General features: G+C 43.2%; 1 protein-coding gene across 1 annotated transcript in view; it reads right to left on the reverse strand.

Moving 5' to 3' along the window:
- Nucleotides 1-12,864, reverse strand: part of UQCC1 (ubiquinol-cytochrome c reductase complex assembly factor 1) — a 94,730-nt gene that overhangs the window by 11,499 nt on the left and 70,367 nt on the right. The window lies entirely within an intron of this gene.

Below are 12,864 nucleotides of genomic sequence, written 5' to 3' on the forward strand. Positions count from 1 at the left end.
AGGGTAGGAGAGTCCCCAGCCTGGGATGCTCTCTCATTAGTCTCACGTTCCTCCCAATTCCTGTCAACTCCTCCCTGGCCCCATACTGCCAGTTTCTGTTGCTTCCACAGATTAACAGATATTAAAGCCATTAGCATCACCTAGTCTGACCTCCTGCATAAACACAAGTCACAGAATTTCACCCAGTAATCTGATCAAAATTAACATTGGTTTCTTTGACAAGTGCCATGCTGATTGGCATTAATTGTGCTACCATCATTTCATTAATACTGGGTGCTTCCATGTCAGACTTTCTATGATATTGCCCAGGTTATCCTTGTACATTATTGCCTCAACATTAGTTTTCCCCCCTGTCCTCTTGGGCTTCCGCAGTATTCCAAGATTTGTTAAATATTAGCATCAATGGCTCAGAGAGCTACTTGGCCAATTTTTAAAAACTCTTGGGTGCAAGTTACTGGGTTGTTCAGTTTCTCTGATCCTCCTTTTTTGCTTTGTCTCTGCCTCATAGATTTGCAGACTGAATGAGGTGGCTCTGCTACTGTCTGAGACTGTGCAATCAAACTAAAACTAACATATATGAGCTCAATTCTACAAGGTGCTAAGAGTTCTGGAGTGACCAAACAAAGCACTTAAGAATCTGTTAAATTTTAAGCAGGTGAGTAGGTACCCTACAGTCACTGGGGATACCCACAGGCTAAATTTAATCAGATTCCTAAATAATTGCTAGTTTGGGCATAGCTGCTCATCAGCTTGCAGGATTGAGCCCTGTGTCAGCAGAGCTATGAGCTGCCTAAATGTGCTAGGGAGAGCTAGATTGCCAGACACTCAGAGGGATGGCTAAATCAGACTCATGCTGGCCTACAAAATACTTACTTCATCTGTACTTTGCTTTTTGTCAATACAAATTGCCCCAAACAATTTAGAACTAAAACATTTTCTTCACATAGATATAGCTGCATTTTAACTGGCAAGGACTTGGGAAAGATTCTTTCCTATATTGGACCCATATGACAGATTTAAGGGACACTGAGCACTTGTTCTCAGAAGGAGCTCTGACAGGGCCCATTGACAGTATGTGGCGAGAGGGACCAAAAGAGCCCCATATGGTCTCTGCTTATTTGCATCCCTCCAACCTCAGTCACAAACACCTGAGACAGCCTATGTATGGCCAGTGTTCTGGGATATTCTCCTGTGTTCTGCCCAGTCCAGGCAGTTTCCAAACGCTCACATCTAAAAATGTCTCATTTAATTATCTTCAAAACTGTCTTAAATAAATAAATAAAATAAATGCCCCCCCCCCCCCCACCATGCGTGACACTGAATATAGATGCGAGGATTTTTTAAAAAGATGTTGGGGATCAGTACAGTGTTTAAAAAATTGTGTTTACTATAGAAAGAGCATTGCTGTTTTGGGGGTTGCAACACCATGTCAAATACAGACACTACACAGCAAAGAAAAATTATGAATACAGCTTCAAGAAAATCTCAGAACTCTGATAGCAGCACAGACTGCTGGAGTTTCATCAAAAATGTCACCAAAATCCCCATAATATCCCTATAACCTTAGTGGTTGTGCCTATGTAATAGTTGCTCTCTCAAAACTCTTAATTATTTTATATAATGCCATCAAATCTATTGTTTATATACTCTTTCATTAAATCACTATCCTTTTTCATAATTTGATTTTTATAAGAATACATGTAGTGCAACCACAAGGAAAATGTTCCTTTTATGTCAGTTACTCATATTTTTCCATTTAAAGGAGCTATTAAAATTCATGCAGATATTTTATAGGCCATCAAGATTTGGTGACTGGCTATTACTGAATGTTTAATAAAAAACTAAACAGAAGAAATCAGAGGGCTAAATGATGACTGCAACTCCAGTAATGACTTAATTAAATTTTTATGGAGTACATAAACTATGATGTCACTTCTAGCCAACCACACTCATACTTTCTATGCATGCCAGAGGCCGTGGTTTTTCTCAATAGAACATACTTCTAAATAAGCAGCACTTCTACACTCTAATAGGGGAGCAGGTCTCATGTAACACACTCAATAAATTATCCTTCCATTTTAAAACAAACAAATTCCATGAGTTATAATATATTTGCCATGCACTTTTAATGACATAATAAAAATGTTACCTTAAGGATTACTTAACACATACTACAAATGTTACAGCAGGCAATTGCAAAGGGGTAAAGAAAACAAACAGTCCCATTACAGGGACAAGTCCTGGACTAAACATCCCCAGGGAAGCAACTTACTATATTAAAAACCAAAAGCAGTGGCTTTAGGTTAGTAAGAAATGGATTAACGAAGGAGATAAAGTTAAGCAAACATGGCAATAAGTACATCTTAGAGACAAACATTTTGAAATATGAAATATGACTGAGGATGGGGGAATATCTTAGGCAATAAAATTACATTTAAAGGGCTATCATACTGTTTTTGAGGAATGTAGCCAACAATGCATAACTACAAAAAGCTGGAGAAACAGCCTCTCTTACAAAACAAGGGAAGCAAGTAAATCGAAATCAGCGCTCTTTGGAAACCATTCCCTTCTTGATCTTATCTGCTTTCTCACCACTGGCAAACTTCACAGTCTGGCTTTTGACCATGATGACTGCAAGGACTCTTTTGCACTCCAGTCTCAAACAGCAAAGCTGCTAGAGAATTTCAAATGAGTTAAAAATTTATAAAAACAACAAACAACAAAAACACCGGAGTTCTCCTGGGGTATGGCTCTTTCACCCGCTGGAGTGTCCCATCTCAGAGCAGTTACCAGAATCAGGCCATCCATGCACTAATGCCTGTATACTCACAAATAAAAATCTGTGTTCAAAACAAATTAAGAAAGCTTGGGTGTCCCCCACATCTACACAGATGCTTAAAAATAAGGCAATATCCAGCTAAGGTATCCTGCTTTAACATCATATTCACCACTTTTGCTGAAAGACTGCTCCCTTTATTAACAACTCCCTTATATCTTCAGCATATACAGTAACACAATATACATACCACATTCCTCACTCACACACTAGAATGCAAAACCTTAACTCCAGCTTCAGCAACATTAACATACATACTGTTAGACATCCAAGCATTGGTAGAGTGTATGATTCTATGTACCAGTTCTATGACTTTCCTAGGGAGAAGTATGACAGAGGTAAGGTTTTGCATTCTAGTTTGATGGTTAGGAATGTGTGGAGTGTATTGTGTTATTGTATGTGCTGAAGGTGCATTGAAATTGTTCATAGAGGGGCACAATTTCAAAGTGAAACTGAACATAATGTGTGGAGGTTAAAGAAGTACATGAAGAGTTTTTTAAACTGGACATGCCCTTGCTGTTATGAGTTTGTGTTAATGGGTACTGCCCTTTAGTGACATTATAGCAATAGACTAAAAGAGCTCATTCTATACAGCTTAACAAAGAGGAGGTTAAAGGGTGACTTGATTACAGTCTATAAGTATCTGCATGGGAAACAAATATTTAATAATGGGCTCTTCAATCTAGCAGAGATCCAATGGCTGGAAATTGAAATTAGACAAATTCAGACTGGAAATAAGATGTAAATGTTTAACCGTGAGAGTGATTAACCGTTGGAACAACTTACCAAGGGTTGTGGTGGATTCTCCATCACTGACAATTTAAAAATCAATATTGGATGTTTTGCTAAAAGATCTACTCTAGGAATAATTTTGGCGGTGTTCTCTGGCCTGTATTATGCAGGAGGCCAGACTAGATGATCACAATGGTTCCTTCTGGCCTTGGAATCTCTGAACAATAACCTGGATCTTTGCACCACTTAGATGAACAGGGGCTGTGAGCCTTCAGTGGAAATGGAGATAATGTCTTAGCTAGTTCTTCAAAGTGTTTCCCCTTTCCGAATAGCAGCATTTCAATCTTGCCTCGGCGCAGCTTGAACCAGCTGATCCTCATCCAAGAGCTGATCTCTTGTAGACATAGTCTGCCATCTAAGTAGTGGTGGTAACTGCATACCACTGGCAGCGTTCCTCCCTCCCAGTGGTCTCATGTAGCTATCAAAAAGACAAAGGGATTGTATGGTTCTCTGTGGGACCCTGCAGGTTAGAGCCTTCATTACTCATGGCCCACATACCAATCACAACTCTCTAAACTCTACTGGGAAGGAATGACTGGAGTCACTGTAGTGCTGTATTATGTATTCCTGCTATGTCACGTAAGTGGGTTAGTAGAACCTTGCAGTTCACTGTTTCACAGGCTACAGAGAGGTCCAGCAGTATGAGCATGGAGAACTTACCTGTGTCTACTGCCATGAGATCATCTTTCAGTATCACTAGAGTCATCTTTGTGCTATGCTCTGGTCTGAACACTGATTGTGAGTGGCTGATCTCACATTTTGGAGCTTAGCGGTTACTACGTTCTCAATTATCTTGCCCAGGACTGGGAGGTTAGAGACAGGACAGTAGTTGGAGTGTTCTCCAAAGGTTAGTTTCTTGACTACAGGAGAAACTATTGTTGTACCTTTCATGGAGTTTGGTACGTGTCCTTCTCTGAAGAAGGCACTGATTATTTCCATTAATAGTGTACATAGTTGCTCTTCACTGGCTTTCACCAGCTAGTAGGTGCACGGATTCATAGATTGTGGCTGTAATATTTTTCAGGGTTTCCTGAGCTTTGGCATGTGTGATGGGGCCAAACTCATTCAGGGTTGGTAGGGTAGATAATACAATCGGGTCCGGGATGGAATTTTCTTTCCCACTTAGCTCCATACATATTCAGTTGATCTTATCAGTAAAATACGCTGACAGCTCTTCACAGCAGTTGACGCTTGGGGCTGCCATCTGGGCTGTGCAGTCTGCGTGACTGAAATAGCCCTGCTGACCGTGACTGTGCTGCATCAATTGCAGAGAAGTAGAAGGCTCATTTTGCTCCTTTATTGCAGTGGCAAAAGTTCTGTAAGAGCTATTTGTGGTGGATAGATTCAGAATCCTTTTTGTGCCACTGGCATTCTAACTTTCTGCCTCTGCCTCATCTACTGTTGCTCTTCTGTGTACCATGGTGATCTTCTCCACTGGTGAGGGGAGAATGGGCAGGACAAGACCAAGGCATTGATGGTAATGGACATCAGGTGATTATACTGTTATACTAATTCATCGGCACCTTCTATTTGGGTAGTTTGTTCTCCTACAGTGAGTTTTAAACCCAGAGGTACAGGAGTCTTGGGGAAGGACAAGCTTTGGTTGTTCGCTACTGTAGTGGGAAGGACAGAAGTCTGATCTCTGCCAGCATGAGACCAGTAGCATGGTATGTTAGTAATTTCTCCAATATCCACTCTTAGGCTGATGCCAGGATCTAGCATATGTCTTGCTATATGTGTGGGTCCAGAGACTGCCTGGGAGAACCCCATGATTTCTACATGGGACATGAAATTAAGTACTACCGTGTCCTTTGCACTGTCTATGTGAAAGTTGAAGTCCCTGAGAGGAGAGAATCTGTGGGATTCCAGTACTATGATGGGCAGCAGCTCTGTAAGTTCCTCCAGAAAGCTGACAGGGTTCCCAGCTGAGGGTCTTTCACCACTAAGAGTCCTAGGAACCTTTCTGTCCTTTGCCCCACAGATCACGTTTTGTTTCTAGGGGGAGCATCTTCCGCATCTCAGACTGGAGGGGAACAGGATTACTACTCTGCCTCCTCTTTCTTTTTTTTCCTGGTGCATTCTGGAATCTTTCTTGCTTTGGGATATATAGAGTATCCTGTGGAACCAAGCATGTTAGGGTATAATAGAAGGCGGCCTTGAACCATGTCTCAGTGATGTGAGCAAGATTTACTATACTGACATTTTGTATTCCACCACTATAAGATATAATGGTTATTCCAAATTGTCCAGTACCTCTTCTTCTACTGGAAACACTGTATAAACCTCACTGACACACTGGGGCTCTTTGTCCCCCTGAAACAGTTAGACCATGTACAGAGCTTTAGGAGTCAACTCCTGTCCCTGAGCTAATGGCTCTAGTTCTTTAGCTCAAGCAGTAGTGGCCAATGCTTTCAGAGCCAACTATCCATTAGTTCAGATGCTGCAGCAGACCCATAAACCACTGTCTATGGTCTATCCCTTAGAGAGTGGCAAAAATAATTCACTGTGTTAACATGGGATATAACTGCATTTTCAAAAGTCTTCTAGCATCACAGAATAGTAAGCGGTAACAGTATGCCATCTAAAAAAACTCTGTCATTGTGTTGACATAAATATTATGCCATCATCATAGCTTATGCCATCAGTAACATTGTGTCAATATACCTGTGATGCTGACATCCAAAAATAGTAACTTCTTAAACCTTAATAACTATTAATAAAAACATGTTGCAACTTTTAACCAATATTCTTGCCAACTACTCATAGCGAAGAATAACACACATTTAATTTCCTACTTCAGACTGCTCTAAGGCTTTTTTATTTTTTTAAAGGAGTCTGAAGAGAAATGAGAAACTGGAATAACTGTGGTCATGTGATGCTTTTTGAACTCGTTACAGCAAGTGTCAGACTGGGTTTCAAAATTCAAGCAGTTCATAAACAAAAATAAGCATTTGAAATTGACACTATAATTCAAAACAGATTTTACAGAATTTGTTTTCACCTCTGTTAAAATGAAAATCACTGAGCAACTTTAACGATGGTGGCTCAGTCACCCCACCACAATGGTACGGACAGATCATCCATTTGGGTTCCATATGCAGAACTGAAATATTTATTGAATACACCTGGATTTTCTGCACCATTATTGACAATTTTACCATTCCCATAAAATAATGGAGCTACACCATTACTACGATTCCTCCCCTTTGCCCCCCGATATGCCTTAAAAACCTTGTCTTTAACTCTACATAGATATTTCATTGATACCTTTAACTTTTTGTCTACCCTGCATTTCTTAACTTTAGATTTACATTAATTGCCATCTTCCTCCTCTTCCCCCCGTCTGCTATATAACGATTTATTGTTCTTTAGTACACCTTTCACATCTGCTTAAGCAGATTTATTTTATACACTGAAATAGCCGTTTTTTTTTTCTGGCTAAGGAATTGTGGCTTTTTGGGCATCGAGCAAAATTCTTAAACAACTCCAAATTTTTGTTCATACTTTTCAGTTTTATTTTTTCCCCCAAACACATTTTGCTCATTATTCTTTTTGGCACAAATATAGGGGGACTGTATTCTGTTTGCACAAAATGAGTCTACCAGGTCCTGATCACATGTATCTAGGCAACCACTAATATTTTGTTGAGTAATCACTTCATCTTTATCCATCATAATGAAATTTAATATTGAAACAAATCTAAACATTACAGGGATATTGCACTTATCCCCAAACCAAACTTTACAAACCCAAGAAACGCTGAGTTAAGGTTACACTTAAAATGAATACAAATATTTTAAGGTATGGAAATACACAATTAAGGTACAAAAACACAATTTACTCTGCCCCGTAGTGATGCCATAATGATTAAGACATTTTAAATGCTTGTGGTCTCAGATTAGATTAAACTCAGTTTCAAAGACACAGGTGTTTCATATTTTTGCCCTTCATGCCACTAAGTAAATCCTTTCTTCCTCTGAACCTCGACGGGAATACACAATAATTTCTCAGGCCTGCATCTGCGGTGTACATAGTAGCCTGAGAGTGCAAGATGAGCTAGCACTTGGCCTGCAGTGTCAACAAGGTTTCTAAGATACAGACCAGGATGGGTGACCCATTGGTAATATGATTGTGGAGAGACTATTCATGGATGTTGTTTTGATCCGCATGAGGCTGAGGTCTTCTCTGTTCCAACTTTATCTCAATGTCCATGAGTTGGCTGTTTGCTTAGTATGCTCAATTGTAACTAGTTGTCTGCTGATCTTTCCAGGTATGGATTGGTTCCTTCCTTGTACAGTTCTTCCTGTTCTGATTTGTACCGGGGACAGATATAGGCTAATGCAGGGGTTGGCAAACTATCCGGCCCCTCAGGGCTTTGGATCCAGCCCACGGGATTGCCCCCCACGGAACCCCCGGCCCCGCGCCACTCTCAGAAGCGGCCAGCATGACATCCCTGGGGCGGAAGGGGGGTAGGCAGAGGGCTTCGTGCATTGCCCTTGCCACCAGGCACTGCCCCCGCCACCAGGCACTGCCCCCCACAGCTCCCATTGGCCGGGAACGGGGAATTGCGGCCAATGGGAGCTTCGGGGGAGGTACCTGCAGGCATGGCATGGGCAGCGCACAGAGCCCTGTGCCAACACCCCCCCCAGGGGCCGCGCAGGGACGTGGTTCTGGCTGCTTCCCGGCGTGGCGTGGGGCCAGGGCACGCATGCAGGGAGCCTACCCTGGTCCCGGCATGTGCTGCTGCCACCCTGAAGCTGCTTTAGGTAAGTGGCACCAGGCCGGAGCCCAAACCCTCCTGCACCCAGCCCCCCAACTCCCTGCCTGTGCCCCGCACCCCTCGTGCACTCCAACTCCCTGCCCTGAGCCCCCTGCTGCATCCTGCATCCCCATGCACCCCAACTCCCTGCCCTGAGCCCCCGTTGCACTCCTGCACCCCAACCCCCTGTCCTGAGCTCCCTCCCGCAGTCCGCACCTCTCCTGCACCCCAAATCCCTTCCCTGAGCCCCCTCATATACCCCACACCGCCCTCTGCCCTAATCCCTGCCCTGAGCCCGTTCCTGCACACCACACCCCCTCCCTCCCACACCCCAACCCCCTGCCCCAGCCCTGCATACAATTTCCCCACCCAGATGTGGCCCTCGGCCCAAAAAGTTTGCTCACCCCTGGGCTAGTGGATGATCTGAAGTAACACAGATCACACTACTGACCTGAGCATCAAAACTGGATCAGGATAGACTAATCTGAGTGAAAGAAAATGCTGCCTTTGGCACAGTTTATAACCAACCCATGAGTTTCTAGAAACAACAGCACCTTCCTCACTGGCAGGACTGATTCCTCTTTGACTGCTCATACCAACCAAGTATCCAGATAAAGGTGGATGAAGAGATGCTCGCTTCAAGAAGCTGAAGCTCGAGCCACGGCATTAGTAAATGGCAGGACACCACAACCCTTCAGAAGGAAACAATCACTAGTTCTTACCCAGAATCTAGAATCAAAGAAATATCTGGTGGACTGGATAGATGAGATGATACTGGTTAGGAACAGGAAGTCATCCAGACTGACTGCAAGGTTTTCATCCAACAGTTCAACTCCCAGAGAAGGGAGTTTACTTTAGACAAATCCAGAATGGGGTAAAAACTGCCAAATGTCATGGCAATTAATGAGTAATCCATGTGCCTGCTTCATGATGGGGACCTCTACTGCTGCTCTGACCTTTATCAGATGACTCAGGCCTGGGCAAATTCTATGCCATTAAGAATACCTAATTTTGAAAATCATCACTGCAGCCACCACGACCTATCTACTGTATCCATACTTGGCCCACTGGGCCTCCCAGCACACATCCGACCGTGCCTGCCCTGTCCAGGCGTGACCCACTGGGCCTCCCATCACACATCCTACCATACCTGTCCTGTCAGTTGTGACCCATTGGGCCTCCCATCACAAAGCCTACCATGAGTTCTGTATGTGTGCCAGACTTGAGACTTCATCATCTGAATCATCACACTGATTTCAGTTTCTGTACACTGATAGTTTGCACTTTTCAGTTTCACTCATAGGCAGAGAAAAACCTGATTTCCCTAAGCACTTCTCCTCCCCAGAGTATCACACATATGCAAGCCACAGAACAGTTAACAGTTAAATATTTTCTTGCCAGTATTTTAAGAGTGCAGAAGGTTCCAAATTGCTGGTAAAATAAACAATGCCAGACTGTGAAAACTCCTGGCTGCCATGTTCTCTGATGTTAACAAGAGTTTCTTTATTACTGTAACCTTTCTGAAGTGAATAAAAAATTATTTCTCTTCCCTAGTTCTGCCCTCAAGTAAAAGGCAAGGGAGGAAAGTGAATCCTGAAGAAAGTTGCACAGTAAGAGCTCCAGAATGCTGGGGATGGCTTGTTCAAACAGGTTGTTTCAAAGACAGCATTTATCATAATCATAGAAAATACTGAAGTTTCCAATATAACTCCTGTATTTCATTCAGACTTGGTTCTGTTGTGAATAAGCAAACTCCAAAGGCTCCTAAATAAATGATCAGGGATATAAAGGGTTAAAGTCTTTTTACACACCGTTTACTGAAAAGGACCAAAAGATGTAGATTAAACCTGGACCGGGAAACATTCTCTTCCTCTAGCCCAAGCACAGAAAAAGATGGTCTCGTCCAGTGGTTTTCAAACTTTTTTTCTGGGGACTCAGTTGAAGAAAATTGTTGATGCCTGCGACCCAACGGAGCTGGGGAGGAGGGGTTTGGGGCATGGGAGGGGCTCAGGCCTGGGGCAGAGGGTTGGGGTGCGAGGGTGAGGGCTGTGGGGATGCAGCCGGGAATGAGGGGGGCACAGGGTTGTGGTGCAGGAGGGGGTCAGGGCTCTGGGCTGGGGAGGAGGGTGTTGGGGTTCAGGAGGGGCTCTGGATTTGGGGGGTGCCTCAGGCAGGGGATTGGGGTGCAGGCACAAACTTACCTTCGGCAGCTCAGCGGCGTAGTCAGGATGCACTGCGGGCCACGCTGCACCCCGGAAGCAGCCAGCAGCGGGGTCTGGCTCCTAGGCAGAGGCCAATGGGAGTGCGGAGCCAGTGCTCGGGGCGGGGACAGCACACAGAGAGCCCCGTGGCCCCCCTGACTAGAACAGGGTGACCAGATGTCCCGATTTTATTGGGACAGTCCCGATATCTGGGGATTTTTCTAGGTGCCTATTACCCCCCACTCACTGTCCCAATTATTCATACTTGCTATCTGGTCACCCTAGCCTAGATGCCGGACTGCTGCTGGCCGCTTACAGGGCACAGCGCGGTGTCAGAAAAGGTAGGCACTAGCCTGTGTTAGCTGGACTTTTAACGTCCCGGTCGGCAGTGCTGACCAGAGCAAGGTGACCCAGCGCCTTACATGCCACGACCCAGTACTGGGTCTCGACCCACAGATTGAAAAACACTGGTCTAGTCTACTATGAAACACAAAAGGACATATTTAGGACATCTTGAGTCTCACACACTGCTTTCTAGCTCCTTGACATGCAGATCTGGCTTTCAAGACCCATAGGCAAGACCCCTCTTGATTTTGGGGGCTCCATAAATGTCTAGACTAAGTTAGGCTTTCATGTATAAAAAGAGAGCTGTTAGCCCTTTTTATTGTAATCAACAAGACATAAACCAATTGCCACTCATGGTGATTTCCCCTAAAAACCATTGATTATTCACAATCATTCTTCTGCCACATAGGACTGATCTTTGGAGTCATGAGATCAGTTCTCATGTTTCTGAAGGTCCCAACCCAATTTGTTGCTCCAGGTGGAGGTGCCATCCGGACGGCTTCCAACTAAACTAGGTTGTGAAAGCCCTATCTTCTAGTCACACACTAGCTAGCTGCATGCAGCTGAGATGGCTCCTTTAATTAGCAGCCACTGCAGCCTCTAGGCTGAACAGAACAGAACAGAATAGACGGCATCATGGTACAGATCCTATAAACTAAGTACAGGAATGCAAGAAACCCCTGTGTTCTAATCCCAGTTCTGACATGCTGTGGTTTCGGTCACATCATTTCATTTTTCGTTACTTGTTTTTATATTTGTAAAATGGGAATAATGCTACTCAGCTACTTACAGGAGTGTAGTGACAATTAACTAGTTAATGCTGCTAAATAGCAATGCTAAGTGCTATTAGAAAGACAAGAAGGAGGAATGGAGGAAGACCGTAAATAAGCTGTAGAATACAGTAGGAGTAAAAAGGATGGAGATAAAAATGTAGGGAGCAAAGAAAGAGACAATATAACACTGGACAATAACTGATGACCTCAAGAAGGGTGAGGTGTTTAATGCCTATTTTGCTTCCTCCTGCACTAAAAAGGTTAATGGTGACCAGATACTCAACACAAGGAACGCAAACCAAAATAGGAAAAGAACAGGTTAAAGAATATTTAAGATAAAGTTAGATGTATTCATGTTGGTCGGGTCTGATGAAATTCATCCTAGAGTACTTAAGGAACTACCTGAAGCAACCTTGGAACTGTTAGCAATTATCTTCAAGAACTCATGGAGGATGGGTGAGGTTCCAGAGGACTTGACATAGTACCTGTCTTTTTATAAAGGGGAAAAAAAGAGGACCTTGAGAATTATAGACCAGTCAGCTAACTTTGATACCTGGAAAGATACTGGAACAAATTATTTAACCATCAATTTGTAAGCATTTAGCAGATAATAGGGTTATAAGGAATAGCCAACATGGATTTGTCAAGAACAAATCAGGCCAAACCAACCTAATTTTCTTCTTTGACTGGGTTACTGGCCTAGTGGATGGGGGATGCCAGAGATAGGATATATCTTGGTTTTAGTAAGGCTTTTAACACAGTCCCACATGAGAGTCTCATAAGCAAACAAGGAAAATGTGCTCTAGATGAAATTACTATAAAGTGGGTGTACAACTGGTTGGAAGACTGTACTCAAAGTAGTTATCAATGGTTTGCTATCAAACTGGGAGTACATAGCAAGTGGGATTCCACCAGGGTCAGTCCTGGGTCTGGTACTCTTCAATATTTTCACTGAAGACTTGATAATGAAGAGGAGAGTATGATTACAAAACTTGCAGACGACACCAAACTGGGAGGGGTTACAAGCACTTTGGAGAACAAGATTAGGATTAGAATTAAAAATTACCTTGATAAATTAGAGAATTGATCTGAAATCAACAAAGTGAAATTTGATAAAGACAAGTGCAAAGTATTACCCTTAGAGAGGAAAAATCAAAT

This window comes from Eretmochelys imbricata, chromosome 13 (genome assembly GCF_965152235.1).
Source record: "Eretmochelys imbricata isolate rEreImb1 chromosome 13, rEreImb1.hap1, whole genome shotgun sequence".
In the NCBI taxonomy this organism is placed as follows: Eukaryota; Metazoa; Chordata; order Testudines; family Cheloniidae; genus Eretmochelys; species Eretmochelys imbricata.